This window comes from Argopecten irradians, chromosome 3, assembly GCF_041381155.1.
Source record: "Argopecten irradians isolate NY chromosome 3, Ai_NY, whole genome shotgun sequence".
Taxonomy (NCBI): Eukaryota; Metazoa; Mollusca; class Bivalvia; order Pectinida; family Pectinidae; genus Argopecten; species Argopecten irradians.
In genome coordinates, this window is record NC_091136.1 from 51,639,429 (window position 1) to 51,652,491 (window position 13,063).

The following is a 13,063-nucleotide window of genomic DNA, read 5'->3' on the forward strand; positions in this document are numbered from 1 at the left end:
ATTTTGCATTTGAACTTTACTCCATATTTTACATTAATTGGTAGCTTTACGTGTGTTCGTTATAGTTGTTTATAATCACGTGTTTTATTACCTACTTTGACTTGACTACCTTTAATGTTATAGGTTTACCTGTCTTTACGTGTTATCTAAACTCAATCACATAGCCTACATGTACTCGCCATTTTCCATCCGTCTTTCCGCTGTCTCGCCTTTGTAAAGCGAACGATCCTCTTAACCTCCCTATATGTATATTAGCTTTTAAATCTTCATCAAAATTATTTGTCTTGAACTTTAGATAAAATCTATTTGTGAATGCAATAAACACTAAGAAATCTATTATGAAGTTCCCACAGCTTTTTCCAATTAGAAACTTCATATACCAGATAGATCTCCTTTGATCAGAAAACAGATAATGATATTGTAACATTGATAGTATTGTCAACTTAACGGGTAGGCTTATTCTATCTATTGATGTTCCGCTAGGATACTTCCTAAACATTTATCAGAGAATATACTTACACAACACATGTGTATTGAAGTGAACAGGGATTAAACGTTGATATAATGATTCATAAGACACAATTTGAGACAAAGGATATAGCGTCTGTCTATGATGCGTTTATTTCCCCCACCGAGAGTAGAATGCTGCGTGCGGTTCATTGTTGTGAGTAAGAGGTAGACATGACTCTAACACAGGTGAGGCTTTTAAATTAATCTATGTGAAACTTAAGATCTCTATTGAGTCGCTACTGACAGATAAAAGCGACACCATCTGCCCGTCCGTCTTTCGGACATGCGTCTGTTATACCAAAACTTATGTTAATTACAATCATGAACGAGTTCGTCTGGTAGTGTGCACGCGCGCCCGCGTGCTTGTTACCTCTACCGAATCATTGCGCGGTGTTGTCGTATCACGTAATAGACATACATTATGTAACCTGTTTAATCTAACGCCGAGGGGAATGTATTTACAGCGTAATGTATATGACATTGTCGTTAGTACGTGAGTGCTGTCTTATCACATTATGTACTTAGTCACATCACTGCCCCGCTAAATATGTCACCTTTTACTTACTGTTGTCCCTGTTATCCAGACGATCCGTTCCTATCGCACACCTGAACGTATTCTACTGTATGTGTGACCCTCGAGTAGTCATGAGAAGAAAATTTGGAGATCAACCTGTGGAGATATATTTTTAGGAAAGATCAAATGACCAAAATAGTCTTCACTTCGTGTCCCTTTTTTATTTCTTCCATTTCTCGGATCCATATGTATTTCCCACTGTACTCTTTTGGCCACCGATTGAGCGTTCGCCCAAAACATACGGACATGCGCACACATAGGACGTCAAGGCTAATCAACCAATCTTACACATTGGTTGTGTCTGCTGTCCCATAATATGTGGTCATAGAAGGCGACAAGATTTGAAACTTTATATTTTCTATTCTTCCTGAATGATTATGGCTTTCTTTTGGTGCGTTTTTGTACTTGATATCCCCATTGCATCTAAAATTTGTAATATCTGCTGCTGCTAATCGTTCAGCATAAAAAGAATGGGACGATTGGTTTTGCAATATAATGTGGTCGGATAGGGTATTTTGTTTGGTGTCTTAGGCGGTACACTTCAGTTGTTCCCACTATGGCAAGGAGACACAACACGAATATGTCGCGCCCTCTCAAAGCATTATATACATTCAGCCCAAACACCAGATTGTCTACAGAGAGACATTCTTTATATCACATAAGCTGATAATAGGACGCTCAAAATAATGAACCATCCAATGATGTTCTTTCTAAGGTGCCCTACCACCTCATTTCGGTCATAAGTTGAGCAAAATCAACAAATCAATCGTTTCAGAAAGGCTTCAAGGCTTAGTCTATAAAAGAAGGAGAAAGCAGGTAAAAAGAACACTAAAATCAGAAAGGAGTATGCCATTAATTTTTGTGTTACGATTATGCAAGTCAAGTTTGCAAATAGAAACGCATAGATGTTAATTACACATTTCCATTAATCATAGCGTTTTGACTTTTCCTGCGTTAGCTTGTTGTCTTTAGCCAACAGTTTAGACCTTCTATGACGACACAACCGTAGGCCCGTAGTACAACCAGATTTACATCAGGAGATGCCAATACCCTAAGTGATCTTAATGTAGTTTTATTCCTCGTTATCTTTTATTTCCTTATTTATTTCAACAATTTATACAATGTAACAATTTTCATATGCGAGCAGAGAATAAAATTTTATTGACAAGCTATTATATACTAGAGTTTATGACAGTTCCATTCTTGTAGGAAACGTTACGGGATGTTACGAAGACTATAGGGTTTATAGTGCAGAAAAAACACATTGTCAGGCAAAAATACAGGTAGCAAAGGGTTTAAACTGAACCAATGTACATGTAACAGGTAAATGTATCGTGAACTTGTTTACAAATCACTCCTCGATGAGTGATGTATTGATATAAGCAATACATTTATGGTAGTTTTACTGGGCGTTTATGTTACATTTCTGGTGATTGTGAAGTGAGTGCTCTCTTTAGGGACTAGTTAGGTGTTGTCATGCACATCGCCTCACGTTTTAGATCCTTTATTTATCACTGCATATATAACTATTTTCTCAATAGAAAAATAACTTTTCCCTAAATATTAAGCAAATACAAATTATCCAAAGAATAAAATCTACAAATGCTATTGTCATCTCATGAATCTACAAATGCTATTGTCATCTCATGAGTCTACAAATGCTATAATTGTCACCTCATGAATCTACTAATGCTATTATTATCTCATGAATCGTCATGTGCGGAATTCGGAATTAATAGTTCTTTTGAACTAATACAATTAAGTAAGATTACAAATCGCTCTATGTTTACACATATAGTATAATTGATCGTTTGTGTATTTAGTTATTTCATTTGTAGGTCAATCAAAACATATTATTATATCGGATGGTTATGCAATACAGTGAATTGGCAACCTTAGACAGAAATCTGCATTCTGATACTGGCCAGGAAACTTGGCCATCGGCAGGGGTTAACGTTGTCCGTACATCATTAACCATCCTACAAAGCGTGACGCAAGGAAAATTATGAAAATTATTTTGTAATTACGATATATCCCACATTTTTATTATACTTTGTGAATAAATAAGAACGAAACTGTGGTATTTTTCACTTTGCGCCAATGCAGTAATGTAAAATACGTGTTAATGAAGATAACAGTGATAGTTTATGACATGTAATTACAGCTTTATCATCCTATTTGTCATATAAAGGTCATAATCCACGCTCGAGTAGCGTGTGTATACATATTATAGCCTTGTAGCATCCGTGTGTCGGCGCTGTACTTTTCCACGTGGTAAAGGAGAGTGATAGGTTTTATTGTATATAAATCTGGGAATGTTTGTAAACTTGTGACTCAATTTGACTGGTTTACACCATCCTGCACTTTCATCATAAGATTATTGAAAGCACGATGACAAATAACGTTTGACCTCTATTATATACCAATTGTACATTTACATTTTTTAAATAGCTTGCAAGTCACAATATAAATGATATGTCTAACAATATTATAATATGTTAGAAAGTTTTATTGAATTTTTCGTCTGATACATGATTTACATTGTTATTGAATATGACTGTAAATTTTATATTATATAAGTTCGCTATTCGTTAATTTTATTTATTCTTTATACAAAATGATATACTGTACACAATTATATACCATACACCGTTACGAGAAACTTAATTTAGGAGATGGTGTGTTATTTCATTGTCTAAAATGTGTTAGTTTGGAAAATAGGTTTGATGACTTAATGCACATTGAGAAGAATCCATCTACTCCTGATTTACAGTGTTGAACCATACCTTCTCTCTGGTGTGTTTTTACTTAGTTAATATCAGTATAGATACCGGCTTAATAAGATGATAAAACAAAGCAGTTACTTGTGGTTATCCTGTGGCGCGTGGTCATTACAACTCACGTGCACACTACAAAACACGTGCCTATTTATTCCGCATTTATCATCCCGGAAAAGGTTTCATATTTTCTTGCAGACACCGAGCAAAAACCACCACAGTATGATTTAAAACACACCTCTTCAAACAAGTTATTAGCGTTCGGTGAATTTTCTATTGAATTCATTTGAAAGAGGCAGGTGTTTTTCTGAAATTCTAATTTTACTTGCACGGCACCTGCGCTATCCGTAAACTCCACTATTTGATATATGACTCCGGTAGCTACTCAAAGCTGCTCGATCTGGACTACGTCTAGTTTCCGATTTTCTTCTTTAAAATGATATCCTAAACTGATTGAGGTTAAATCCTTATAACAGCATTGTCAGGCCAAGGAGAAATCAATATCACTGTTACAGCACCATCACTTAGTAATTATACAACGATATTATGTCTGTGTGTATGAGGATTAGCTTCTGTTAACTGATTTGATTTTAGCCTAAACATGTTGGTGACTGGATGAGTGCCAAATGAAAAATTCATATAAGCGAAAACATCTTTCTTTTTTAATGTTGCTGAGTCAATAGATACATATCTCTTCGGAAAAAAATAGTAGAGTGAGTAGTCTGGTGTGATCTTGGTAAAATGGTTAAAGTTGTATGGTCTATAACTTTCGCTCTTTTTGTCATAGTGAAAACTGTTTAAGTGTTATTCACATTTTTCTCCGTCTGTCTGAGGTTTAAACTTTCTAATTTTACCACTTTTTATAAAGTTGCAGCACTTGAAGTATCTTTAATTATAAAAGTAAAAAAATCTTTTTAACGTGTACACGTGAAAAATAGGCTCGAAAGATGCCGAATCATTCCGAACTCTTCGCGACAATCTCGAAGTAAAACGAGAGTTGTGAAACTAAGAGCAAACATCAACAATTTTTCATAAACAAAATATGTGGTCGACCTCATCAGACTCTATCTACAAAGAAAATAATGCTCGCACATTACAATATTTGATACACACAACATTTTACGGTAATGTGTAAATTTTATGTTTCAAATACTCAATCTGTGGACATATACTAGCATGATTTGCTCATATAGGCCAGAAGGAAAACGTAAACAAACACATGTGTGCTTACGCTAGTTACCTGGCTCACCACGTGCAGGTCGTGTCGAACGTCAGTCACGTGATACGATTAGGAATCCGACAAAACCCGAAGTCACTGAACATGGCGGTGATTGAAGGCGCTTTATTCAAAACCAGGAATATATGATTCCTAGACTTCGGCTCTCTTATAGGCCGACATATGCTTTTGGGGAGCTAAATCATCAAGTTACATGTCACTGTTTAAATATCAAATGTTTAAGTTACATATCGTTACAGTGAAATTAGCAGCAATACAACTTTAATCTAGCATCAGTTCCTTGTTAAAATATAGTGCGGCATCGAAGTCATTCTGGAGCAGTAATTTGATGAACGTAGTTCAGTAGTTATGTTTTGGTCAGTATAGAAGTAAACAATTGTTTCAGTATCAGTTTCTTGGTGCTGATCCAGCGACGATTATTTATAGTTCAAAGTGCTGTGTTTATCTGACAACATTAGAGTAGCGGCTACCTTCGGATGATATCAGCTTTACAAAACTGATACCTGTATACTACCAGGAACAAACACAATGTCCTGACCGTGTTGATTGGGATGGTGACGTGGTATTTGTCACGTTGATATATTACATTTGTTGTGATTATTTCAGATATCTTAAACCTAAAAAACAATTAGATACTGCACAGAAACAGAAACCTTTTCTTTTTCCTAAACGAAATAATAAATAAATTAATTAAACACCGAAATAGATTGAATACTAGTGGTTCAGGCCATCATAGCTGAGACTTATTACGATTCGGTTTCTTGTGTAAAAATGTAGTGCGCACGGTCAAAAGTAATCCAGCCTGATCAGTATCTTGGAGGTGTCGAGCGTTAGTTTCTCGGTCAAGTAGCGCGTGATCAGTATCTTAGAAGAACTATTTCAGAGCTAGTTTCCCGAAGAAAAAAATGTGTAGCGACAATTATTTGTATTTCAAGTGCTGTGTATCGTAGAGGGGGCGATTCATCAAACAACACAATAACAATTGTATTTGGGCGACTGACTCGCCAGGTGTAAAGATAGGTTGGTGGGTCGACTCTCTACCGGGTGTGTAACAGTCAGTAAACAAATAGCTAGTAAATATATTTACTCTGTTACAAACATATCAATTAAGTGATGCAAACGACTGGTCGAGACAATGTACACATTAGGTCGTGATAACCTTTGTCTCAGGGAAAGACCTCTAATAATGGTCTCGTGGCCCATCACCTTTGACACGCACGTGAGCAACTACTGATTTTCAATATCTATCCTGGTCGGTAATCTACCGATTTCCCCATGTAATGAATGTTTTGTTTAAAAACAGTCGCTGATGACACCTATCATAATATTTCATATGTAATTATTCAACGGTCGCTGATTGATAAAACAATTTGTAATACACGACCCGCTGTCTAAACAGTCGGGTCTTATACTCCGTACATAATGATAAACACAAAGAAGAACATACACGCATATTTTACACGTTGTAATAAATCTTAACTAAATACATCATTAACTTTACTCGTATATGTATTACGCGGACAGCGGGCGAAACATCTCTGTTGATATTTATCAAGCATCGTTTGTACATGTATAACATGTTGGTATGTTTTAGTTAGTGTAAGCCTTTGATGCGTTAGGCCGTAATGTATACACATTGGCATAAGACTGACGAGGATCTGGCCGAGTTTACTGCCGGGAGACGCTATCGATACTATATCGGTACACACAAAAAGTTATCCTGGAATTTCTGCCACTTGACATATGATCCGGGTCTAACAGGAAGTCGGTAACGAAGTGTGTTGATTGGTTAATAGTCTATTCCGTCTCTTTGTAGATGCGACCTATCTTTTGAAGTTACCTGACGATTTATAATAACGAATGAATATTATCTTTTTTAAATGATGTCTTTTCATTGAAGGCGAGAAAGAAATAACTAATAATTGCCTAAACCAACATCCGTCACCAATTATAGCGACTACAGCAGTTATCATTACCCTTCTTCTAGTTACAACTTTCAATTAGTGCCTTCACGATAAATCGCCTCGAATACGACACACAATTAATTAGTTTAGTTTAGTGTCTTCACGATAAACCGTCTCAGTAAGAGACATCATTAATGAGTTAAATTTAGTGCCTTCACGATAAACCATCTCGGGTACGAGACACCATTAATTAGTTTTGCTTAGTGCCTTCACGATAAATCGTCTCGAGTACGAGACACCATTAATTAGTTTTGTTTAGTGTCTTCACGATAAACCGTCTCGGGTACAAGACATCATTAATTAGTTTTGTTTAATGCCTTCACAATAAATCGTCTCGAGTACGAGACACCATTAATTAGTTTTGTTTAGTGTCTTCACGATAAATCGTCTCGAGTACGAGACACCATTAATTAGTTTTGTTTAGTGTCTTCACGATAAACCGTCTCGGGTACAAGACATCATTAATTAGTTTTGTTTAGTGTCTTCACGATAAATCGTCTCGAGTACGAGACACCATTAATTAGTTTTGTTTAGTTCCTTTACGATAAATCGTCTCGGGTACGAGACACCATTAATTAGTTTTGTTTAGTGCCTTCACAATAAATCGTCTCGAGTACGAGACACCATTAATTAGTTTTGTTTAGTGTCTTCACGATAAACCGTCTCGGGTACAAGACATCATTAATTAGTTTTGTTAAGTGTCTTAACGATAAACCGTCTCGAGTACGAGACACCATTAATTAGTTTTGTTTAGTTCCTTTACGATAAATCGTCTCGGGTACGAAACATCATTAATTACTTTTGTTTAGTGTCTTCACGATAAATCGTCTCGAGTACGAGACACCATTAATTAGTTTTGTTTAGTTCCTTTACGATAAATCGTCTCGAGTACGAGACACCATTAATTAGTTTTGTTTAGTTCCTTCACGATAAATCGTCTCGGGTACGAGACACCATTAATTAGTTTTGTTTAGTGTCTTCACGATAAATCGTCTCGAGTACGAGACACCATTAATTAGTTTTGTTTAGTGTCTTCACGATAAATCGTCTCGAGTACGAGACACCATTAATTAGTTTTGTTTAGTGTCTTCACGATAAATCGTCTCGAGTACGAGACACCATTAATTAGTTTTGTTTAGTGTCTTCACGATAAATCGTCTCGAGTACGAGACACCATTAATTAGTTTTGTTTAGTTCTTACGATAAATCGTCTCGGGTACGAGACACCATTAATTAGTTTTGTTTAGTGCCTTCACGATAAATCGTCTCGAGTACGAGACACCATTAATTAGTTTTGTTTAGTGTCTTCACGATAAATCGTCTCGAGTACGAGACACCATTAATTAGTTTTGTTTAGTGTCTTCACGATAAATCGTCTCGAGTACGAGACACCATTAATCGTCAATAAGGACACATCAATACTCATTACCAATAAGCACTGACAGCGACACCTTTCAACAACAATAAGCGAATAAGCACTCAAAACGACCAAAATATTCAACCACAGCAACACTAATAACCGGGTAACTATATTTATAATACCGGCGTTTAAGTGCGTGGGGTTTTTGGTGTATGGTCTGAGTTAACACAATATTCTCTTCCTTGAGTGAGCTATATCGGGAACATGTGGTCATGTACAGGATCTACTATAGTTACTCCTCGAGACTGACTGCTATCGCGATCGCACGTGCGACATGCACCGCATCACACTGTGGATGATCTACGTCACCAAGTATTGGTTGAAATTATTTTTAAAATATTTCAATTTTTAATAGTAATAGTCATATACCGGAATTTCTTATCCTTAGTTTTCTCTTAATCTCTTTATGACGTATAAAATATCTAGACTATGTGCCCATTAGTTACATGGTGTATGGGTGACGGTCTTCAACAAAGCTGATTCAACAAAATTAGTAATTAAAAAGAAAACACAAAATTGAAGCAGCAACATTCATTTCATTTGTTGAACCTAAAATATTATTATTTATTGTGGTGCAGGGATTGGTTTCTGTCACTGAATTCCTTAAAGATGAAAAGGCTTATCTTGTATGATGTAATATCCGTTTGAAATATCTATAGGTTTATGACTTGTCATACAGAGATTAAATCATAATCATGTCCATGTAAATTTTCTTTTCTGAATTTCCTTGGATTAATGTTCTAAGAACACCACATCGAATGATATGTAGCACTATCCGGGATTTGTGTAGTGGATAGTCCGGTATTTCACAGAGTGACACAACTTCCTGTTGCGTCACATATAACTTTACCGATGTGTATTACAGTGACACGATAACTATTGTTAGTTTACATACATGTGAATTTCGGGTGAAATACGTACTTCTGGGCAGAACGAAACTGAAAGAGGATTTCCTGTGACGGCGTTCAGCCCTTGATACGGAGACAGGAGCTAGGCATTTTTAAAAGGTGAATTGAAGAATCACAGGAAAGGAAAAGGTAAAATAAATATTGGACGTGTTCTAACGTCTGGAGTATGGTAATACCAGTGAGTATCTACTAGAGAGTAGACTAGTGTGTGGGATTTGTATTGTGTGGGATTACAGGATAGTCCAGTCTTTCTATGACTGACCTTTAAATAGAACGGCCGGTGAAACGGTCATATCGCCATCCCTTGTGTTCTACCTGTGTGATCGATAAGTAACCCAACAGGTGAGATGATAACCTACGAAAAACCTACATGTACATTTCAAAAACATGTCCTTTTGTCATAGAGCTATAACAGTAAAAAGTTAGGGACGGACAGCGACTGGCCTATACGAGAGGTGTATTAAGTTTGATCAATAGCCGTAGACTGTCACAGAATTCAATAGATTAGCGATTGTTTACCCTGTTAGAGAATTAGAGAGTTAATGTTACTCAATAAATCCTACTCAATGTGACGGCCTATTGCCCCTAGCCAGCAGAGCAGCGTTAAAACACAACTTCAAGATCGGGAACATAAATTCAGTTGATTCCATTTTTGGTGTATTGTTTATGGACAACCAGCTGGACTCCTGGTCATGACCAAAGAAAGCCGTCTTTATAATTCAAAGATATCATATCCACATAAATTAAATATTGTTTGTCCAAATGCTGAGTTTCAATAAATAGAAATGGTAATAATAGCAGAGGTTACAATGCGGTTTTTCATCGATGTTTATAGGTTACGTGGTACAAGGCTCTGTTGAAGATTTGAGCTAGCCAAGCAGGAAAGTCGACTGCTCAACAAATAACCATTCATTGGTAAGTTTTTTTCAAGCTTATATTCTTTGGTTGAGATAAAAAAAAATCTTGAACTGATACCTGTATACTACGAGAAACAAACACAATGTTCTGACCTTGTGTATAGGGCAGCTGACGTGGTATTTGTCATGTTGAATGAGGTAATGTATGATGTATCACAAAAACTTAAAAAAAAAAACCCAAAAACCCAGATACTTTACTGCGCCCAACATAAATGGGTCACTTAAACGTTGTCTTTATCCTATACAAAATCATGAAATAAATATTTAAATATTGATAAATTAAATACTAGTGCTTAAGTTTTTCATCATCTAGACTTCTTAAGATTCAGACTTCATATAAAACTCTACTTTGTGTGAAAGCACTAGTCAAGGCTAAAGTCGTCATTCAAATTACAAAAGGAAACTTTTTCTAAAACGACGAATAGATATATTTTTATACTCTAGATATACGGAACACGGGTTAAGCACAAGGTTCCTTTTTACAGGAAAAACACTTGTAACAATAAATATAATTTCATTGGGTTCGAATTTGGTTTTTATTTGATAATGTCGCAAAAACATTTTACCGTTGTGAATTATCAGTGTTACATCAACACTTCCCAAATTATGTATGTTATGGAAATGATCTTGGGTTTATTGTGTCAAGTATTTTAATTATCCATGTGTACATTATTGTGTGTGAAGTAGTATTATAAACATCTGTATATTACTGTCTTTTGACGTGGTAAATCAATATCACCCACGTTCAGACGATAGCGGAACTCACTTCAGATGTGTTTTAGGTTTTAGTAACCCAAGCTCATTACAATATATCCTTTTTACCTTGGATGTTACGTGCCTTGATTTCAATAAAAACGTTGATTCACTTAAATAGACGTTGGTGACATCGTGTATGGGTTGTGGTCAGTCACTTACACAGTCCTGGCTGTTACGGCATCAATAAAACTTATAGAACATGTCGTCTGAACTTACTCCGTTTGCTTTCTGCTGTTTTTCTGTCGATCAATTTGTCGCCTTCTTAACACGCCATTAACGCTCCTGTTATGAAGTAATTAACTCAACATTCGTTAGCAGATTGATGTTTGTAGCTTCGTTAGCGATAATAATGCTTCATTACCGATTACAACCCGAATTATACGAACTAATGTTAATTGGAAATATTGTACTTTTGGCGTTTTAAAATAGTATTGTTATGCAGAAGACATAAGAGATGAACAATATACCGGAATGGTCAGTGTATCACAGGCTATTAATCACAGCTAATAATACATGACTCCCGCGCCGACGGCACGTAGCAGCTATCTCGGAGTCGATGTTGTGTGTATTGTAACGCTCGTAAAACACAATGTCTAGAAAGTATAAGTTACAAACACGGGCAATAAAACCAACCACGGTCTCCCCGCTGTCTGTGCCCTACTCTCTAGACCACTGATCTTCTTTTTCTTGTTTTCCCTCATCGGTAGCACCCCCTCCCCTCAACCCTACCCCCTCGAAAACCCTCTTATTAATAACTCTCTTCCCATCGCCATCCTCCTTCTCGGGTCAATTTTATTCGCCTGTCCATTTACCCCCTTCTAGCCCTCATTTTTTACTCTTATCTAGCCCCTTCCCATAAGCTACCCTTTAGCTCCCCCTCCTCCTCTACAGCATGTTTGCTAAACCCTCTCCCCCGCTCCCATTCCCCATAGACCTCCTTTCTTCACTCGTTTCCTCAACTCTTTAATTCTCATATCGCTAAGACATATCAAATTTCAAAAGCTTTTCCTTTTGCTCTGAGACACATAAAGGCCTTTAGGGTTTTACATTACGGCAATTCTTCCACTCCATAGCTAGTGGTCAGTTCATGCCAGGCGTGACCATTCGTGGATAAGGCCACTGACCCTGTACATATAATATTGGTAACGACTAGCCTTTAGGGCAAGCTAATAATAGAATACCAATTCCGGCCAAATCAAACGGGCAGTGGCTTAGACTGACAGCGAGTGTTTGTTACGAGTATACACAAAGTAAATATATATACAGGTAAGTCAAGTACAGCTTGTAGTATCAAAATATATCTACATACCTAGAGAGAGTGGTATGGGGATTAATTACGTAAGTGTGTACAACTGACATAGCCTATAATGAACACCCACTGACACTTTCCCGACCCCGTGTAGCTGACCCCTGGTGTCTGGTGGTAGGGGTCATGATGAAACCTATATACATTTTATATAGTGTATATACAATTACCTTGTATCATACCCCTGGGCTATTACGTAATAGAAATAGATATACGAGATATACAATATTAATGTTAATTTCAGCATATGGTGTAGACTAAATCAATTTGTATACAAATGTGTCGCAAAGGTAATGCCCCAGAACCCCGGGGATAACTTAAACGAAGCTCGGTTAAGAAATGAAAAATGTATTTTAAAAGTGCTGTGCATGCGGTTATCTTTTGAGATATTTCCTATGTTTTCCATCCCTATCGGGCTTATCGGCACGAAGTCGGAAAGGTGATAAGGTTGGGTATCTACACAGCCTTCTTAAGTAAGAAAATAAGTTGTTTTCCATGTAGCTAGGTGATCTGTAGATACCATCTGTATGACCAGACATCTAGGACCAAAGTTATGGTACTGTGGTCTAAATGTACAACCAACCAGCAGCCGGACCGCATTTGGTACAGCGTACACATGCTTCACTGCATGCTTGGTCAACTTGGTCACAATTATTGACATGGAATAAGTCCTAGGCGTTGTCTAAAATAGGCA

At 36.7% G+C, this 13,063-nt stretch overlaps 1 protein-coding gene across 1 annotated transcript in view; it reads left to right on the top strand.

Moving 5' to 3' along the window:
* The first annotated feature begins 9,055 nt into the window (after positions 1–9,055).
* LOC138318980 (neuroglobin-like) overlaps positions 9,056–13,063 on the top strand; it is a 134,701-nt gene continuing 130,693 nt past the window's right edge. The window contains exons 1-2 of the transcript XR_011207937.1: positions 9,056–9,519; positions 10,226–10,305. The gene's annotated coding sequence lies outside the window, so the exon portion shown is untranslated. The remainder of the gene's footprint in view (positions 9,520–10,225; positions 10,306–13,063) is intronic.